Source organism: Chrysemys picta, chromosome 2 (assembly GCF_011386835.1).
Source record: "Chrysemys picta bellii isolate R12L10 chromosome 2, ASM1138683v2, whole genome shotgun sequence".
NCBI lineage: Eukaryota > Metazoa > Chordata > Testudines > Emydidae > Chrysemys > Chrysemys picta.
The window spans coordinates 282,148,007-282,163,394 of NC_088792.1; positions in this window are offsets into that span (position 1 = coordinate 282,148,007).

The window sequence follows — 15,388 nt, forward strand, 5'->3', positions numbered from 1 at the left end:
CTAAGAGGGGATGTGACTGGTGTGGAGAAAGTGAATAAGGAAATTGTATTTACTTCTTCATATAACATAAGAACCAGGGGTCACCCAATGAAATTAATAGGCAGCAGGGTTAAAACAAACAAAAGTCAACCTGTGGAACTCATTGCCAGGGGATGTTGTGAAAGTATAATAGGGTTCAAAAAAGAACTAGATAAGTTCATGAAGAATAGGTCCATCAATGGTTATTAGCCAAGATGGTCAGGGATGCAGCACCAAGCTTTGAGTGTCCATAGCCTCTGTTTGTCAGAAGCTGGGATTGAATGACAGGGGATGGATCACTCAGTGACTGCCTTTTCTGTCCATTCCCTCTGAAGCACCTGGCATTGGCCGCTGTCGGACTGGGCTAGATGGACCTTCGGCTTGACCCAGTATGGCCATTCTTATGTTCTTAAATAGCGTGATAATACCAAGGCAGCATTCCATTCTCCTTGGTAGAGATTCTCTTCTTCTTAGACTTGAATAATATGTGCAGGGCGGGCTCACCATGGAAGGAGAGGATTTTGGGAATGTTCCCATCACATGAGACATTTGAAAGTGGACCGGATGCATGAGACTTTACTGCAGAAGGAGACCTGCCCTGGCTGCATGGGTGAAAGGAGTAGCTGCCCTAAAAAATCTCTTCCATCTATGATTCTGTAGCTTATTCACATGGCAGCCCATTTATTGCCTTGTAAAACAGAGCATCCCTTCCTTTTCCCTCTTTAAATAGGCAAATTAGCTTTATTGACCAAATAAACCTTGTAAATGAAAACATCAAATATCTTCAATATGGTTTTCTTTACGGTGGCTGATAGATGATCTAATAAAAAGGTATAAAAACCATTAATCACAATAAGAGGAGAAAGGCCCTGATGCTGTTTAAAAATCCCTCCGAGGAATATTTTTTTTACGCCTCTGTCTAATGTACTAGCAATGTTTGCTTAGGCAAAGCGTATCAAGGAACGCCTGAAATATCACCACCCGGAAATGTTCTGTTTGCCTTGCAAAGGCATTGAAAGAAGTCTGAATAGGTCAGGAACGGATCAATAAAAGGTATCCACGTACTGCCCCACAGAGCCTCATCGGCCATCAGCTGAACGGGAAGAAGTTTAACATTTGTGCTGCCGAATGGCACTATGTGACCCCATGGAAACTAGGTCCCTAGTTAGATCTGAGTCCAGCTATGCATGCCTCTGCCTACAGCAGCAAGGGGCATAGAGAGCCTGAGGGCTACAGAGGTGCCTAGGCCTTGCGCTGGTTCTCTGCACAGGGGCAAATGTCAGCATCGCCCAATAAACCCTAGGCTGGTATTTGATCTCATATGAACTGTTTGGCCAACACTCTAGGTTAACAAAGCTATTGGTAGGAATCAGGATCAGTTTTGAGCAAGTCACTGAGAGACCCGCATGGCTGATGCATTCCCAGTGAATAGCTTGTACACCATGTGAGACCCGCCCTGTGGCTAAAAGATTTCATTCTGCGGGGCTGCCAGTCCAGCATCGTTCACCAACACAACATTCCCTAGAGAGAGACTATATTTAAAGCAGTGTCCTTATCAAGTCTAGTGCCGATGGAAGTATCGGCTCCAATGAACGTTTTCCAGCTCAAAAAAGATACATTAGAATTGGAACAGGTACAGAGAAGGGCAACACAAATGATTAGGGGTGTGAAACAGCGTCCATATGAGGAGAGACTGAAAAAACGAGGACGGTTCAGCTTAGAAAAGAGATGACTAAAGGGGGGATTTGATAAAGGTCTATAAAATCATAGAATCATAGAATCATAGATTATAGGACTGGAAGGGACCTCGAGAGGTCATCGAGTCCAGTCCCCTGCCCGCATGGCAGGACCAAATACTGTCTAGACCATCCCTGATAGACATTTATCTAACCTACTCTTAAATATCTCCAGAGACGGAGATTCCACAACCTCCCTAGGCAATTTATTCCAGTGTTTAACCACCCTGACAGTTAGGAACTTTTTCCTAATGTCCAACCTAGACCTCCCTTGCTGCAGTTTAAACCCATTGTTTCTGGTTCTATCCTTAGAGGCTAAGGTGAACAAGTTCTCTCCCTCCTCCTCATGACACCCTTTTAGATACCTGTAAACTGCTATCATGTCCCCTCTCAGTCTTCTCTTCTCCAAACTAAACAAACCCAGTTCTTTCAGCCTTCCTTCATAGGCCATGTTGTCAAGACCTTTAATCATTCTTGTTGCTCTTCTTTGGACCCTTTCCAATTTCTCCACATCTTTTTTAAAATGCGGCGCCCAGAATTGGACACAATACTCCAGCTGAGGCCTAACCAGAGCAGAGTAGAGCGGAAGAATGACTTCTCGTGTCTTGCTCACAACACACCTGTTAATGCATCCCAGAATCATGTTTGCTTTTTTTGCAACAGCATCACACTGTTGACTCATATTTAGCTTGTGGTCCACTATAACCCCTAGATCCCTTTCTGCCGTACTCCTTCCTAGACAGTCTTTTCCCATTCTGTATGTGTGAAATTGATTTTTCCTTCCTAAGTGGAGCACTTTGCATTTGTCTTTGTTAAACTTCATCCTGTTTAACTCAGACCATTTCTCCAATTTGTCCAGATCATTTTGAATTATGACCCTGTCCTCCAAAGCAGTTGCAATCCCTCCCAGTTTGGTATCATCCGCAAACTTAATAAGCGTACTTTCTATGCCAATATCTAAGTCGTTGATGAAGATATTGAACAGAGCCGGTCCCAAAACAGACCCCTGCGGAACCCCACTCGTTACGCCTTTCCAGCAGGATTGGGAACCATTAATAACAACTCTCTGAGTACGGTTATCCAGCCAGTTATGCACCCACCTTATAGTAGCCCCATCTAATTTGTATTTGCCTAGTTTATCGATAAGAATATCATGCGAGACCGTATCAAATGCCTTACTAAAGTCTAGGTATACCACATCCACCGCTTCACCCTTATCCACAAGGCTCGTTATTCTATCAAAGAAAGCTATCAGATTGGTTTGACATGATTTGTTCTTCACAAATCCATGCTGGCTGTTCCCTATCACCTTACCACCTTCCAAGTGTTTGCAGATGATTTCCTTAATTACTTGCTCCATTATCTTCCCTGGCACAGAAGTTAAACTAACTGGTCTGTAGTTACCTGGGTTGTTTTTATTTCCCTTTTTATAGATGGGCACTATATTTGCCCTTTTCCAGTCTTCTGGAATCTCTCCCGTCTCCCATGACTTTCCAAAGATAATAGCTAGAGGCTCAGATACCTCCTCTATTAGCTCCTTGAGTATTCTAGGATGCATTTCATCAGGCCCGGGTGACTTGCAGGCATCTAACTTTTCTAAGTGATTTTTAACTTGTTCTTTTTTTATTTTATCCGCTAAACCTACCCCCTTCCCATTAGCATTCACTATGTTAGGCATTGCTTCAGACTTCTCGGTGAAGACCGAAACAAAGAAGTCATTAAGCATCTCTGCCATTTCCAAGTTTCCTGTTACTGTTTCTCCCTCTTCACTAAGCAGTGGGCCTACCCTGTCTTTGGTCTTCCTCTTGCTTCTAATGTATTGATAAAAAGTCTTCTTGTTTCCTTTTATTCCTGTAGCTAGTTTGAGCTCATTTTGGGCCTTTGCCTTTCTAATCTTGCCCCTGCATTCCTGTGTTGTTTGCCTATATTCCTCCTTTGTAATCTGTCCTAGTTTCCATTTTTTATATGACTCCTTTTTATTTTTTAGATCGTGCAAGATCTCATGGTTAAGCCAAGGTGGTCTTTTGCCACATTTTCTATCTTTCCTAACCAGCGGAATAGCTTGCTTTTGGGCCCTTAATAGTGTCCCTTTGAAAAACTGCCAACTCTCCTCAGTTGTTTTTCCCCTCAGTCTTGATTCCCATGGGACCTTACCTATCAGCTCTCTGAGCTTCCCAAAATCTGCCTTCCTGAAATCCATTGTCTCTATTTTGCTGTTCTCCCTTCTACCCTTCGTTAGAATTGCAAACTCTATGATTTCATGATCACTTTCACCCAGGCTGCCTTCTACTTTCACATTCTCAACGAGTTCCTCCCTATTTGTTAAAATCAAGTCTAGAACAGCTTCCCCCCTAGTAGCTTTTTCAACCTTCTGAAATAAAAAGTTGTCTCCAATGCAGTCCAAGAATTTGTTGGATAGTCTGTGCCCCGCTGTGTTATTTTCCCAACATATATCCGGATAGTTGAAGTCCCCCATCACCACCAAATCTTGGGCTTTGGATGATTTTGTTAGTTGCTTGAAAAAAGCCTCATCCACCTCTTCCCCCTAGTTAGGTGGCCTGTAGTAGACTCCTAGCATGACATCTCCCTTGTTTTTTGCCCCTTTAAGCCTAACCCAGAGACTCTCAACACTTCCGTCTCCTATGTCCATCTCTACCTCAGTCCAAGTGTGTACATTTTTAATATATAAGGCAACACCTCCTCCCTTTTTCCCCTGTCTATCCTTCCTGAGCAAGCTGTACCCATCCACACCAACATTCCAATCATGTGTATTATCCCACCAAGTTTCAGTGATGCCAACAATGTCATAGTTGTATTTATTTATTAGCACTTCCAGTTCTTCCTGCTTTTTCCCCATACTTCTCACATTTGTATATAGGCATCTAAGATACTGGTTTGATCTTTCCTCCCAGTTTTGTCCTGACTCTCCTTTCTCTCTGCCAATATAGCCCACACTCCCTCTCGTTTCCGACCCATCTCCCCGGTCTCCATGTTCCCCACTTACCTGTGGGCTTTGCTCACCTGTCCCCATCGAACCTAGTTTAAAGCCCTCCTCACTAGGTTAGCCAGTCTGTGGCCGAATAGGGTCTTTCCTCTCCTCGAAAGGTGAACGCCATCTCTGCCTAGCAGTCCTTCCTCAAATAGCATCCCGTGGTCTAGGAAGCCAAAGCCCTCCTGGCGACACCATCTTCGCAGCCAGGCATTCACCTCCATGATGCATCTGTCTCTGCCCGGGCCCCTACCTTTGACAGGAAGAATTGAAGAGAATACCACCTGCGCTCCAAACTCCTTCACCCGTACTCCCAGAGCCCTGTAGTCACTCTTGATCCGCTCAGTGTCACACCGCGCAGTATCATTTGTGCCCACATGGATGAGTAGCATGGGGTAGTAGTCAGAGGGCTGGATAATCCTCGACAATGCCTCCGTAACGTCTCTGATACGGGCCCCCGGCAGGCAGCATACCTCCCGAGATGAAATGTCAGGGCGACAGATGGGCGCCTCCGTCCCCCTCAGCAGAGAGTCTCCGACCACCACTACCCTACGTTTCCTATTCGCAGTGGTGGCAGCAGACTTCCCAGCCTTAGGGGTACGAGGCTTCTCCTCCTTTACTGTAGGGAGTGATTCCTTCTTTCCTGTATCAAGAAGAGCATAACGGTTACCTATAACCACGGCAGGAGGGTTCGGAGCAAGGGTGGAGCGCTGCCTGCTGCCAGAAGTAACCAGCTGCCAGCGTCCACCCTGAGCCATCTCCTCCTCCACCAGTGGTGTATCAGCAGTCCTGTGTACTGGGACAGCTACCTCAGCTGTCTCCACATGGACACTGTCGAGGAATTGCTCGTGGATACGGATGCTCCTCAACCTAGCCACCTCCTCCTGTAGCTCTCCCACCTGCTGCCTGAGAGATTCCACCAGCAGGCACCTCTCACATTGGATGGTCCCCCCAGCCTGGATATCAGTAAGTGGAAATTGCAAGTTACAGTCTTTGCAAAACCACACCAGGATCTGGGTAGAGGCATCCATGCTTAGGCACTCTGTCTGGCTACAGGCACAGGTGGAGGAGACAGTAGCAGTGCTGGCACAGGTGTTGCGGGTCTTCCTAACCATCGTAAGCCTCCCTCTGTCAAACTCCCGTCTGCAGCCCCCTGTCAGCTGAAAGGGTTGTTTAAGCAAAAAGTTATGAATGTAGTTGCTTTATAGGTATTAAGGGGAATCAAGAGAAAACAGATGGAACTGGCAAGGGACCCTCGCCCCCCTCCTGCTCCCCTTCCAAACTCCCTTGTGAAACTCCCTGTTAGCAGCCCCTGTTTGGAAAGCTCCCTGGTCGCTTGTGCGCTGCTTTATAAAGCCCTGGCCTGTATGAATGCCCCGCCCACTGATGAAGGCTCAGCCACTTACCAGAGGCTTCTAGCTTTCAAACCTTCCAACTGCCAGCCACAGCACACGGTCCTTCAAACAACCAAAACAAACAAACAGACTGACAAACACAAGCTCAGCACACAGCAAGTAACCCTCAAACACAAACAAACACACACTATAGACAGTCACTTACCCCAAAAGGGTGCTGTATTGCTCCTCCTTCACCTGGAGAACTCCCTTGTGAAACTCCCTGTTAGCAGCCCCTGTTCGCAAAAGCATGAATGGTGCGGAGAAAATGAATAGGGAAGTGTTATTTACCCCTTCACATTAGATAAGAACCAGGGTCACCCAATGAAATTAATTGGCAGCAGGTTTAAAACAAACACAAGGAAGTATTTCTTCACCCAACACACAGTCAACCTGCGGAACTTGTTGCTAGGGGACATTGTGAAGGCCAAAAGTGTACCTGGGTTCAAAAAAGAACTAGAGAAGTTCAAGGAGGAGAGGTCCATCAACAGCTATTATCCAAGGTGATCAGGAATGCAATCCCACACTCTAGGAGTCCCTAAATCTCTGGCTGCCAGAAGCTGGGGGTGGACAACAGGGGATGGATCACGTGATAATTGCCCAGTTCTGTTCATTCCCTCTGGGGCACCTGGCATTGGCCAATGTCAGAAGACAGGATACTGGGCTACAGGGAACATTGGTCTGATCCAGCATGGCTATTCTCATGTTCTGTGCCACACACAATACCAACGGGCTTGTAGATGAACTGAATTGTTGTTATGTTTCTAAAGAGGAATGAGTTGATTGACCCTCCGAAGGCAGCGAATTTCCTGGAAAGCCCTTGAATAAGCAGCGCTGCATTTTCTGCCTTGTAGACTTTATAATGGCAGCTGCTTTACAATAACCAAATGAACAGATAAAGCCCATTAATCTTATTCATTCAGCTGCCACGTGCTCCTGAACATTTATCATTTAACATTTAACACAGCCGCCGGTGTGAAAAAGATCATCTCTGACACACAGAGGGGGAAATACGTTATATGGCTCCCTGGCTTGGTTTCGTCTTCAAGGCAAGTGCCAGTGACAATGGAATGAGCAAATGGAGCAGTGGCCTAGGAACGTGAAGGAATTGAACACTTTTGAGTCTGGTAGTGAGAAGGTGGGGCTGTAGGGTGACCAGATGCCACAGATTAAATATCGGGACGGGGGGGGGGGGGGGGGGAAGGCCGCGGGGGAGGGGGGCAGAGAAGAAAAAAGCCGGCGGCGGAGAGGGAAAAAACAAACAAAAACGGCCGGAGCACCCCCCAGCCGAGCCGCGCTCCGGGCCCTTCCTGCAGCTCCCTGCCCAGCCGTTCCCGGGCTCCGTCGCCCCGGCCCCGCAGCAGGGGCTGCTCCGCTCCACCCCGCCAGGGCTGGGACACTCGCCCCCGCAGCCCCGGAGAGCCCCTCTCCAGCCGCGGGGAGCTCGGGGACCTGGGCAGGGGGCGAACCAGGTAGCCGGGCCCGGCCCCTCCCGGCAGGAGCGTGTCCGCCTCCGACCCACCGCACTGCCCCGCGGGCTGCAGGGCTGGAGCAGCCTCCGCACTGCACTCCCGGCCCCGGGCCCTGAAGGCGGCGGTGAAGCCAAGCGGCTTGCCCTGGTGACCCTAAGTGAGCCTAGGGGGCGAGAGTCCCTCCAGGACGTCAAAATTGCTTGTTTGTCCAGTGTCCCGACCGCACATCGGTCGGGACGCGGGACAAACAAGCCAATATCGGGACAGTCCCGATAAAATCGGGACATCTGGTCACCCTATGGGGCTGGGAGGCCAGGAATTCTGGGTTCTTGTCCCAGCGATCTCACTGACTCATTTAGTTCATTAGCCTGGAGATCTCACCCACTCCGTGTGGCACTCTGTCTCCCCCTAGTTGTGGCTGTGATGTATGTAGAGGTTGATGAATCTGCTACTGAGATCCAGAGTTTCCAGGTTCAGTCCCTGTTATCAGTGGTCCCAGACACGTGGCATTACACAGCCACAACATTATTATTAGGGGTCTCATTGTAGTAGACACTAAGATATATAAAGATCTTACTATTTAATTAGGCAAGAGAGACAAAGGTGGGAGGGGACAAAAGAGGCACAGAAAGATGAAGAGACCTGCACAAGATCACACAACAGGTCAGTAGCAGGAATAGAAGCCAAGCCTCTTGATTCCTAATCTGCTGTCTAGTTCATGAGATCACACTGTATTCGGATGAGCATCCCTACCTATTGAGCTAACTAGAGCTGGTTGGAAATTTTCAAACAGAAAAATGTTTTTCAGCGGAAAAATGCTGGTTCGTCACCCAAAAAGTGAAATATTTCACAGCAACGTGTCAATTTTGACAAAATGTCATTAAGAAAAAAATCGGAAAGGTGTGTGAGGTCAACACATTCCATTCCAACCTCTGTGGCATGGACCGTTTCAATTTTCCATTTCAAAAGGACTCTTTGTTTCAATTTGGTTAATTTTATAATATATATATATATATATAAAGCTCAAAACCCGAATTAAACATTTTTTTCTCCCCAGATTTCATTTTGTAGGCTTTTTTCCCATTCTATTTCAAAACAGAAGCAATTTAAAAATCACAGAATGTCTTGCAAAAGGGAAAATCCCATTCCTGTCCAGGTGTAGGACCCAGTTTCCTTCTCTCTTGTGTTCAGGCGACAGAGATGGGAGTAGTCGGGGTTTCAGCTTCTGTTTGCCAGAAGCTGGGAATGGGTGACAGGCGATGGATCACTTGATGATTACCTGTTCTGTTCATTCCCTCTGGGGCACCTGGTATTGGCCACTGTCGGCAGACAGGATACTGGGCTAGATGGACCTTTGGTCTGACCCAGTAGGGCCGTTCTTATGTTGAAAAACGACATCTCTTCTTAAAGAGTGTTTCACTCCCAATCCTCTGAAATGCTTCATGGTAACACTTGGCAGGGATTGGGACAATCATACTGTCTCTCTTTTTAAAGTGCCTCTAGTATTTTGGACAAACAGGGACGTTTTTGTGCACTGCCTGGTGCGGATAAGCAAGGCTGAGTGGTGAGAAAGTGACTCTGGCAGCGAGCGTGACAGATGCAGCCCCAGCTTAGTGAAGGGGGAAAGAGCACCATAACAACATTGAGAAACAGGTTAAAATCGCATCAGCTAAAATGAGATATTTCCCAGAGGTGACCGTTCTGGCGGGGCTAGAAAAAGCAGCCACATGGCAATGTTCTTTATGGTGCATGGTGTGATGTTGCACCCCATAAGGCTTTATGGAAATATGCTTATGAATGTATATATGACATCACTGGAATATGTTTTATGCTACATATGCCATGTAACATATCTATATAAAGGTTATGATCTACTGAACATATTCATCCTATTTGTATGCATGTGTCATTATTGTATTCGAAGTTATGAATATTGGCTGTATACTTGTTTGATTTTAAATAGCCTTAGTAAGGCATTTGGTCAGCTTCTTTAGAAAGAAATTTGCAAGTTAAGTGCTCAATCAAGAAGCACTTAACGAACACTGGATCTTGGAAGGCTCCAATCCACATAAGAAGTCTTCCTGGAGACATTCACGATAGCATGTGGGCAATGGCTGCTGCATGTAAAAACTGAGTCATGCATGGACCTGTGACTTGCCCATGTGACTCCAAAACTCCGTCTTAGCACTGGACTTTGCATAGGAGAGAGGAGGGGGTCTCTACCCACAAGAAAGAGTCTATTTAAACCCTCCATTTTGTCTTCAGCTGGCTCAAGTGATAGCCTCTCCACCCCCAAAGGATTCCTGAAAGAAACTGGAACAAAAGACAGTAACTACAGGGGGTGTGAGTGATTGCTGGACCCAGACTAGAAGGAGACTAGTCTGTAAAAGGAAGCTTACTGGAACACCTCTGAGGGTGAGGTTTTATCTGTATTCAGTTTTCTTACTGTATTAGGCATAGACTTTCATGTTTTATTTTATTGTGCTTGGTAATTCACTTTGTTCTATTTGTTACTACTTGGAACCACTTAAATCCTACTTTCTGTAATAAAATCACTTTTTACTTATTAATTAACCCAGAATATGTATTAATACCTGGGGGGCAAACAGCTGTGCATCTCTCTCTATCAGTGTTATAGAGGGCGAACAATTTATGAGTTTACCCTGTATAAGCTTTATACAGGGTAAAATGGATTTATTTGGGATTTGGACCCCACTGGGAGTTGGGCACCTGAGTGTTAGAGACAGGAACACTTCTTAAGCTGCTTTCAATTAAGAGTGCAGTTTGTGGGACGTGGTTCAGACCTGGGTCTGTGTTTGTGGCCGGCAAGCATGTCTGGCACATCCAGGCAGGGTTCTGGAGTCCCAAGCTGGCAGGGAAACCAGGGGCAGAAGTAGTCTTGGCACATCAGTTGGCAACCCCAAGGGGGTTTCTGTGACCCAAACCGTCACACACGGTGACAGCTAAATATGCATCTTTTGCTAGATGTGTATGGAGGAAGAAATAGAGGGGGAGATAGATAGAAACACCTTTATTTTTATTCTCTAAAGTGCCAGGGTTTCTTTCCCACTCCCTGCCTTGCTATGTCATAGCACAAGGCTTGTATTTAGTTGTGATACTCGGACTATCTTTCCCAGACCTGAAGAAGAGCTCTGTGTAGCTCGAAAACTTGCCTCTCTCACCCACAGAAGTTTGTCCAAGAAAAGCTATTACCTCACCTGTTTTGTCTCTCTAATATCCTGGAACCAACCCAGCTACAATAACAGTGCAAATAGCACAAGGATGTCTGTGACAGGTTGGATCACAGAAACCCCCCTGGGAACTGCCAACTGATGTACCAAGACTACCTCTGCTCCAGTTTTCCCTGCCAGCTCAGGACTCCAGCACCCTGTCTTGCTGAGCCAGACACTCCCGTCTGCTCCAACCAAGACCCAGGGTCTGAATTACCTGCCCCAAAGCTGCAGGTTTACCTGAAAACAGCTCACAGAAGTGTGCTTGTCTTTAGCACTCAGATGCCCAACTCCCAATGACGTCTAAACCCAAATAAATCCATTTTACCCTGTATAAAGCTTATGCAGGGTAAACTCATAAATTGTTCGTCCTCTATAACACTGACAGAGAGATATGCACAGTTGTTTGCTCCCCAGGTATTAATACATAGTCTGAGTTAATTAATAAGTAAAAAGTGATTTTATTAAATACAGAAAGTAGGATTTAAGTGGTTCCAAGTAGTAAGTCACCAAACAAAATAAAAGAAAATGCGCAAATCTATGTTTAATCAAACTGAATACAGATAAGATCCTCACCAGTTCCAGAATGCTCCCTTTTACAGGCTAATCTCCTTTTAGCCTGAGTCCAGCAATCACTCACACACCACAGTTACTGTCCTTTGTTCCAGTTTCCTTCAAGTATCCTGGGGTGGGGTGTGTGGAGAGGCTCCTTCTTTAGCCAGATGAAGACCAAATGGAGGGGTCCCCCACAGGTTTAAATAGACTTTCTCTTGTGGGTGGAGACCCCCCTCCTCACTCCTATGCAAAGTCCAGCTCCAAGATGGAGTTCTGGAGTCACCTGGGCAAGTCACATGTCCATGCATGACTCAGTCTTTACAGGCAGAAGCCATTGTCCACATGGTATCTTGTATGTCTCCAGGAAGACTTCTTATGTGGATTGGAGCATTCCAGGATGCATTGTTCCCCAAATGCTTCCTGATCGGGTACTTAACCTTGCGAATTCCTTCCTAAAGAAGCTGACCAAATGCCTCACAAAGCTTACTTAGAAATCAAGCAAGTATACATAACTTCGAACACACGAATGGTGCCTGCATACAACTAGGATGAACATAACCAGTAGATCATAACCTTTACATAGATTTGTTATATGGCATATGTAGCAAAACCCTATTCCAGTTATATCATACATACATTTATAAGCACCCCCCCATAAAGCCTTATGGGGTACACTGTCACAATGTCACAGCAGTGGCTCTCAACCTTTCTAGACTACTGTACCCCTTTCAGGAGTCTGATTTGGCTTGCATACCCCCAAGTTTCACCTCACATAAAAACTACTTGCTTACAAAATCAGACATAAAAATACAGAAGTGTCACAGCCCGCTATTACTGAAAAATTGCTGACTTGCTCATTTTTACCATATAATTGTAAAACAAATCAATTGGAATATAAATATTGTACTTACATTTCAGTGTATAGTACACAGAGCAGTATAAACAAGTCATTGTCTGTATGAAATTTTAGTTTGTACCGACTTTGCTGGTGCTTTTTATGCAGCCTGTTGTAAAACTAGGCAAATATCTAGACGAGTTGATGTCCCCCCTGGAAGACCTCTGTGTACTCCCAGGGGTACACATACCCCTGGTTGAGAATCACTGACTTGTAGTTTGCCATGATTGTCAGTGCAGCCGGAGTCATGCTAGAGGCTGGATTGTTTTCTCCATGCTGTGAGCAAGCGAGTCCATGTTGGTATAGATGGACGGAAGTTTGTGTGTGTCCCAGGAGAGGGAAGGGAGATTTCAGATCTTCTCTCCATCCTCCCCTGGCTCTCCTGCATCGTTATGCATCTTTAATACACCTGCATTAGGGATGATTTACAGCCTGCTGCTGCGAGTGGAAGTCCCAGCTGAGGATTTAATCTTCAGCCCGAGCTTTCAAATGTTAATCACCCTGGCATTTGGGCTGGCAACCTCCTTGGCAATCAGGGGACAAAGAGACCCAAGGGATCCAGGCAGGGGAATTGGAGTCATCCCTCATTGTTTAAGTCCGGGCCTCCTTCTCACTCAGAAACAACAGATGCTTAGAGACTGTACCTCCATGGGGTGGGGGCAGGGCCGGTGCTACCATTAAGGCAAACTAGGCGGTTGCCGAGGGCGCCAAGATTTGGGGGCGCCAAAAAGTGGTGCCCCCAATTGTTTTTTTTACAGCCTCCTCCCCTATGCCCCCTCCCCGAGCGCGCGGTCGCCGCTCCACTTCTCCCACCTCCCAGGCTTGCAGCGCCAATCAGCTGTTTGGCGCCGCAAGCGTGGGAGGGGAGGAGAATTAGAGCGGGGGCGGCGTGCTCGGGGAGGAGGCGGAACAGAGGTGAGCTGGGGTGGGGAACTGCCGCAGGGGGGCGCCTCAGGGCAGATGGGGGGGAGCTGCCGCGGGGCGGGGGAGGGCGCCTCAGGGCGGGGGGGGGGGAGTGGGGAGCTGCTGAAGGGCTGGGGCGGGGGGCGCAAGGTGGAACTTTTGCCTAGGGCGTGAAACTTCCTTGCACCGGCCCTGGGTGGGGGAGAGTCTGCTCCCTGCTGCCACTGCCAACAGATTAGTGATGGGGGGGAAAATCAGATCAGGACCCAGAAACCAGAATCTCCTCTGGGGCGGGGGGGGATGCAGGTCTCCCTCAGATGGGCTGGGATTGGTGGGGCACCAGGTTTGGAAGCAGGAGATGGGAGGCCCAAGCCTGGCTGGGCCAGATCCAACTTCACTTGGATTTCTGCAATTGCTCGAGGCACCTGGGGCCGGGTTGTCCCAAGAGCTCGGGATGCTGAGTGCTCTTTTGTGGCTGTACGGGTCACCCTGGGAGCGGCTGAATGGTTGGACCTCTAGCCCAGAGCTGTTGGTAGAAATATCTCACCTCTGGCACGGGGCAAGCTTGTCCTGCTGCTTCCTGATCCATGGATGAGCAGAGCCGTCTTGTCACCACAGCTGCTGCCGTGCTGCTCCAGCACTTTTCACTAATTGTACTGGAAGGAACGTTGCCTGTTCAGCTCACAGATGCAGTGACATGTCTGCGCTACGACTAGCGGGAGGTATGTGACGACGCGGCACAGGAACAAAGGGATTGCTCTACTAGTTCAGACCAAGGGTCCATCCAGTCCTGTCGCCAGCCTTGGCCAGTGCCAGATGCTTCAGAGGAAGATGCTGCAGGAGCACTTCTGGGATAAGCTATCTTCAGGGAAAGTTTCTACCTGACCCCCTAAAGTTAGAGATGGCCTCATGCCCTGGAGCATCAGGGTTTATATCCCCTGCAACACAGTCAGACAGATGCCTGTGGAAGTCCCAATGAGGGGTGGCCACTCTCTAAGCAAGGCAGAAACTGATAACAAACAAGTGCAGCCCCGATACAAATCATATGAAGAGTAGTAGATTTTAAAGCCAGCAGGAACCATTAAACCATCTAGTCCAATCTCCTGTACATCACAGGCCAGAATATTTCACCCAGTTATTGAGCCCATTAACGTGTGACTGGTCAATCATATTTTCCAGAGAGGCATCCCGTCTTCATGGAGAATCCACCACTTGCAGCGATTAATCACCCTCACTGTTAGAAATTGGTGCCTTTATTTCTAACTTGAATTTATCCGTCTGCAGCAGCCAGACGTTGGGTCTTGTGCTGCCTTTCTCCACTACATGAAAGAGCCCTTTAGTGTCTGGTGTTTTGTCCCCAGGAAGGCATTTATACTTTGGACTGGAGGCACTTCTTGATCCTCTTTGTGCTCAGTTGAACAGACTGGGATCTTTAAGTCTCTCACCGTCAGGCATTTTCTCCTGCCCCCAACTCATTTCTGTGGCTCTTTTCTGCACCCTCTCCAACTTTGCAACATCCTCTTTACAATGTGGACACCAGAACTGGATGCACGATTCCAGATCACAGGGCTGGCTTCAACCAAGCGCTTGCTACCCAGGGCAGAGCCGCGGCTCGCAGAGGAAACGGCTTTCCCCAGTTCACTCTCTCCCTTCTGAGTGGACAGCATCTAGCGCAGAATAATTAGCTCCAGGTGAGCTGAGGCTTCCTAGTGCCTGCATTAAGTCCTTCCCTACTTTATGGGTGCATAAACCCCATCTGAGTGCCCACGCAGATGACAATGGCAGGCACTTTAGAAATGCATGTGATCATGAGAAATAACCTGGGGAATGTGTGTGACCAGGCTACGCTATGTTTTAGTACCATAGGCTGATGGCTAAGGCAGTGGATGGGGACTCAGGAGAGCTAGGGTCAATTTCCACTCTGCCACTGACCTGCGGCATGCCCTGGGTATGTTACTTCACCTTCCTATGCCTCCACACTCCTTCCAAGCTCTTTGAGGTAGGGTGTATCTCTTGCTATGAATGTGTACTGTGCTGGGCACAATGGGACTCCAATCTCAGCTGGGACCACTGTCTTCTATAGAAATACAAACAACTATTTGTATTAACATGCTATTTCCTTCTGTTAAAATCAATTTGCCATAAGAAAGAGTGGATCCATATTTGATTGTAATAATACGCTGATTTATATGGCAT